Source organism: Musa acuminata, chromosome BXJ3-8 (genome assembly GCF_036884655.1).
Source record: "Musa acuminata AAA Group cultivar baxijiao chromosome BXJ3-8, Cavendish_Baxijiao_AAA, whole genome shotgun sequence".
Taxonomy (NCBI): Eukaryota; Viridiplantae; Streptophyta; class Magnoliopsida; order Zingiberales; family Musaceae; genus Musa; species Musa acuminata.
The window spans coordinates 48,851,609-48,857,608 of NC_088356.1; positions in this window are offsets into that span (position 1 = coordinate 48,851,609).

Below are 6,000 nucleotides of genomic sequence, written 5' to 3' on the forward strand. Positions count from 1 at the left end.
AATTCACCCCCCCCCCCCACCTCTTAGTGCTCTTGATCCTAACAGGTCTCACATAAGACCGAAACGTAATTCAGTGCGATGATCAGCGTAATCAAAAGGATCATGTTTTCATCCAAACGTAGGCAAAAGTGAAGTACCATTCTCTCCGTTCAATCCTGAACCTTGGGGCGCGCAATCTTCCCCTTCATCTCGTCGTAAACCCTGTCGTAGTCAAAGACCGAGGGATCCTCTTCCATTGCCTTTTTGTGCTGCTCCTCGAACTACCAAATTCCACCATCAATCAACCAAACCATAAGTTCATTTACTCATCAATACCAGGAATAAGGAAATCATTTCAAGAAACCTTCTGGAGAGACTTGTTCTTGGACGCTTGCCGTGAGATTTCCCTCTTGATGTCATCCTCGTTGTCGCCGCCGTCGAAAGCGAAGGCATGAGGGGGAGGGCGAGGAGGAGTTGGCTTCGAGGTCTTCTGTGTCAGCGGAAATCGAAGCTGGAGTTCGTACTTCTTCATCCCTCGCGCTCACTGACTCTTTTTCCTCCCCTTCTCGGACAAAAAGAAGGTACACTAATTTTTGCCTCGAATAGGTGGTAATCGAATCCGACTTTGGGTACATATTTACTGGTTTTCTTCCTCTGAGAAATCTTCTTAGAGCCCAATTATCACCGCCATAGTCTCATCTAAAAGATCACTTCTTTTAATTTAATTATTCGAAATGACCATGAAAGAAGGGCATAGAGGGGTCTCACATATGACCGAAACGTAATTCTATGCGATCATCAACGTAATCAAAAGGTTAATGTTTTCATCCAAACGTAGGCAAAAGTGAAGTACCATTCTCTCCGTTCGATCCTGAACCTTGGGGCGCGTAATCTTCCCCTTCATCTCGTCGTAAACCCCGTCGTATTCGAAGACCGAGGGATCCTCTTCCATTGCCTTTTTGTGCTGCTCCTCGATCTACCAAATTCCACCATCAATCAACCAATCCGCAAGTTCATTTACTCATCAATATCAGGAATAAGGAAACCATTTCAAGAAACCTTCTAGGGAGACTTGTTCTTGGATTCCTGCCGTGAGATTTTCCTCTCGATGTCATCCTCGTCGTCGCCATCGCCGAAAGCGAAGGCAGGAGGAGGGCGAGGAGGAGCTGGCTTCGAGGTCTTCTGCGCCGATGAAAATCGAAGCTAGAGTCCGTACTTCTTCATACCTCGCGTGCTAGTCATAAGTGCCCAGCAAGCCAATCACGTGAGTGATGGCACGTGTGACTTGATACAGAATCTTTTTGCTTATTATATTTTGGCATATATCACTTTATAACTATTGCATAAATGCATATATATTGTGATGTCCTTGGATTTGTGCAATGGGAATCGGATCGTGATAAGATCACGATAATGAGATCGATTCACCTTTAAACACATATCCTAAATAATCCCGGTCATAGGTTACTCGAGAGGGACATCGTGATAACCGGATAGACTGGTGTGCTGTATACCCGTCCATATGATGGATGCAGCTGGTCTCATAGCTGCTCGTGTAGGGACACTAGGGATACAGTACAGGTGCTCATTGGAGAATGAGTTCACTGATTGATCCGCTTACGGAATGCTGGATGGTTGATGATGCCTTATTGTCAGACAACGATTCCGTAGTCCTAGTGGTGTATCTGGTTCTTAGACTTGAGACACCAAGGATGTCTTGTATGAGTGCTCCACTCTTTGATACCAGACTTATAGGTTTGGCTGTTCCCAGATCTAGTACAGCTGGTCATTGGGAGTGGTAGTCGACCTTACGAGGGCTATTGAGTGTCGATAGAGGATCATCCACTCTCGGTATCATGAGAGGAATATCCCATGTGTTCTTGCTCAGACAAATCCCTGGCCAGGGTCATTCGGGTTGAGAGAGAAAGAGTTCTCCGGGAGAATCCGATTAGAGCGAGACTCGAGTAGAAACCGTATGGGTCTGACAGCACCATGCTCGATATACGGTCTCTGGGATATTAGATGGATGAGGGACTATAGGTACATGGTAACTGAGGACAGACAGGTCCAATGGATTGGATTCCCCTGTATCGTCTGGGGACTACGGCGTAGTGGCCTAGTACTTCCGTAGTCGATGAGTCGAGTGAATTATTACAGAGATAATAATTCACTGAGTTAGAAGGAGTTCTGACAGGTATGACTCACGGCCAGCTCGATATTGGGCCTAGAGGGTCACACACATATGGTAGGCATTGCGATGAGTAGAGGTTCGGATATGAGATATCCGACGGAGCCCTTGTCTTATTGGATGCAGATCCAATACCCACTAGGGAAAGGACCCATTAGGGTTTTGACACGGGATCTCTATAAATAGGAGGGATTCACAGCCTCATAGGCTAGAGTCTTTGCTTGCCCTTCCTATTCTCCTCTCCCTCTCCACCTCAGAGTAGGCCTGGAGTTTTGAGGAGCGTCGTCGTAACCCTACTGTGTGGATCACCGCTAGAGAGGAGGACGCTTGACCTCCTTCACCCTCTCCTAAGGATCTGCAAGGAAACAGGGATATACGATCTCCCTAGGTAACACAATCTCTATACGCAGTTTTGTGTTTTTGCGGATTTTGCGCACCAATCTTCGCACGACGATGAACATCTTTTGGGAATCGGGGATTTTTGTTTTCTTGTTCTTCCGCTGCGCATATGATGTCGCCCCCTATGATTTCCCAACAGTGGTATCAGAGCCAGGTTGTTCGTGCGAATGATTGGTTTTGAACTGCGTGTGTTGTGTTTAGGAAGAATATTGACGTCAAAATCGTTGACGCAAAAGCGAGGAAGGGCAGCAACAGTTGCTGCCCTCGATCTGCATACCTGCAGCCGCAGCTGCAGCCGCAGCCAGGCAGCACAACGCCGGCGCATGCGCAAGCGCTGTGCCTGCAGCAGCCGGCCGGCGGTCTGCTTGCAGCAGGCTTGCTGCTGGCGGGGCTGGCAACCCACGGGCAGAGGCGCCGTAGGGAAGCGGCGCCTGCCGCCGAAAGGAAGCGGCGCCTGCCGCCGCTGCTCCCGCGGGCGAAACCCCCCCTAGGGGCGGCCGCCCGGCGGTACAGCACCGTCTGCGGAGGCAGCGGCGCCCGAAGGGGGCGCCCACCCGCAGCGGCATCGCCGCCAGCGGGCGTGCCGCCTGCAGGCGAGGGCAGTGCCCTCGCCCCGCCGCACAGGCCGCCGCCGGCAGGGTGGCGGTGGCGGCAGCAGCAAAAAGGGCAAAGGGTATTAGGGTTTTCTGGGCAAAAGACAGTTTTGCCCCTCGGAATTTGAGAAATTTTAGTTTCTGTCTTTTGTCCAAATTACGAAAATACCCTTAGGAATTGAGAAATTCCCTATATATCCCTGATTTCAGAAAATATTAATTAATTAAAAGGTTTAGTTGATTATTATTTTTATTATTATCTAGTAGTCCTACATAATGATGATTATTTATACATGTGATGTATGATGAGTGGACGGATGATCATGGACCGTGTGATGTGTGTACTTGTGATTATTATTATTGAGGTCTGCGAACCTCCATTATATTTCTCGTTTATTGTCGGGCCTACGTGCCTATGATTAAGTTGTAATCACATGAGGAGGCGCAGCGGGAGCGTGGATGCCATAGCGGGACCCACGAGACGGACGATCGTGATGCATGGAGATGCATCAAGATGTCGACGGAACCGACGAGGACGAGATGGACGATCACAAGGCATGGAGATGCACCGTTGCACACATAGATCTTGATGTGAGTGATTAGGCCTACTGGCTCGGGCCTAATCATATTAGGTTGTGGTCCATGATCATCTGGTGTGATTGCTTATACACATACTAGATATGTATATATATTTGCATGCGATGTAGATATATATTAAATATGCATATGTGTGACATGTCATATTAGGAGACCAAATCATAGAAACATCTCTCGATAATATTAAGTCGGTAAACGTGAGGCAATTAGATTGACCCACGTGGCCTTCCATCGTTATGAGTAGGAACCGAATCCCGGTGTAGGTTGAGTTGGTCGAGTCCCTCGAGACTCACCTATATCGCGATTCGCTATCTTGCTTACGACATAGAGATGTCACCGGTGACCTGAGGGCATGATATGCTTGGTCGAGTCCCTCGAGGGTATATCATCAAATCAGACTCATCTTGTAACGAAGGTGTTGACTTAACCGAGCATCATGGTTGGTCGAGTCCCTCGAGGCCATGGTGATTCGGAGGCCGAACAGGACGGGAATCACAAGGAGTTGTGATCGGCAAGAGTTGTCTACCTTTTAGGCTTAGTGTGATTGGTCGAGTCCCTCGAGGTTACACTAAGACGCTGATTGGATCCTGATCCCCACTAGAAGTCTGCCGGAGACTTCCGTTTCACGTGCTGAGGGTGTCGCGTGACTCGTTAGTAAAATAGTGGGAGCATATTAAGATAGAAGTCCATATCTTGATAGTTTATTTCTTGCAAAATCTGCATGTTATTCATTTTTGCTACATCTTTATTTTCAGAAAATGTCGCTTTCAAATCCCTTACGTGGCATACTTGATGTCAACCGCCTCACTGGTCCAAATTATACGGATTGGCTTCGTAACTTGAGAATTGTTCTCACAGTGGAGAAAATCGTGTACGTCCTTGATACAGTGATGCCTACGCCCGAAGAAGGGGCAAGCGAGGATGAGATCGCTCGCTACGTGAAGTACATTGATGACTCCACTCTTGCTCAGTGCTATATGTTGGGCTCTATGACTCCAGAGTTACAGAGACAACATGAAAAGATGGATGCCAGATCCATTCTCCTACATGTCCGTAAATTGTTTGAGGAACAGGGAAGGACTCAACGATATGAGATATCCAAGAGCCTTTTCCGTGCTAGGATGACTGAGGGGACACCGGTTCAGAACCATGTCCTAAAGATGATTGAGTGGATAGAGAAACTCACAGGTCTAGGAATGGTCCTAGAGGATAACTTGTGTGTGGACATTGTGCTTCAGTCCCTACCAGATTCCTTTTCACAGTTCATAATGAATTTTAATATGAACAAGCTTGAGGTGACTCTCCAAGAGCTCCTCAATATGTTGAGGGAGGCAGAGAGTACTATTAAGAAAGAGAAGCCAGTTCTCTACACTAGTGAGACCAGAAAGAAAAGGAAAGCAGAAAGGTCCCTTAAGAAGGGAAAGGGCAAGGGCAAACAAGGTAAAGCAAAGGTTGCTAAGAAAGACCCAACAAAAAACAAAGGCCAGTGCTTCCACTGTGGTAAAGATGGGCACTGGAAGAGAAACTGCAAAGAGTACCTTGCAGAAAGGGCGAAACAAAAGCTTGATGAAGCTTCAGGTACATTCATGATCAGTCTCCATTTGTCAGACTCTTATGACAACACATGGGTATTAGATACCGGTAGTGCTTATCATATATGCAATTCGTTGCAGGTTCTGGCAAGGCCTAGGAGACTAGAGAGAGGCGAGATGGACCTCAAGATGGGTAATGGAGCAAAAGTTGCTGTATTAGCTGTTGGCGAGGTCGCCCTACATCTGCCTAGTGGAGCTTTTATTGCATTAGATGCATGTTATTTTGTTCCTTCTATTATCAAAAACATTATCTCCATTTCATGTTTAACAGTTAGTGGATATAAATTTGTTTTTGAGAACAATGGTTGTTCGATATTATTAGATGATAAGATCATCACGAAAGGAACATTGCATAATGGTTTATTTATGTTAGACACCACTCCACATATCATGAATATAAATGTGTCCAAAAGGAAACGAGATGAGTTGAACAGTGCATACCTGTGGCATAGTAGGCTAGGTCACATCCATGAAAGAAGGATTCAAAAGTTGCTAAATGATGGATATCTAGATCCATTCGACTATGTGTCATATGCAACTTGTGAGCCTTGCATTCGTGGAAAACTGACCAACTCTCCATTTAGTGGAACTGGAGAGAGAGCCACTGAGTTGTTGGAACTGATACATAGTGATGTATGTGGACCCATGTCAA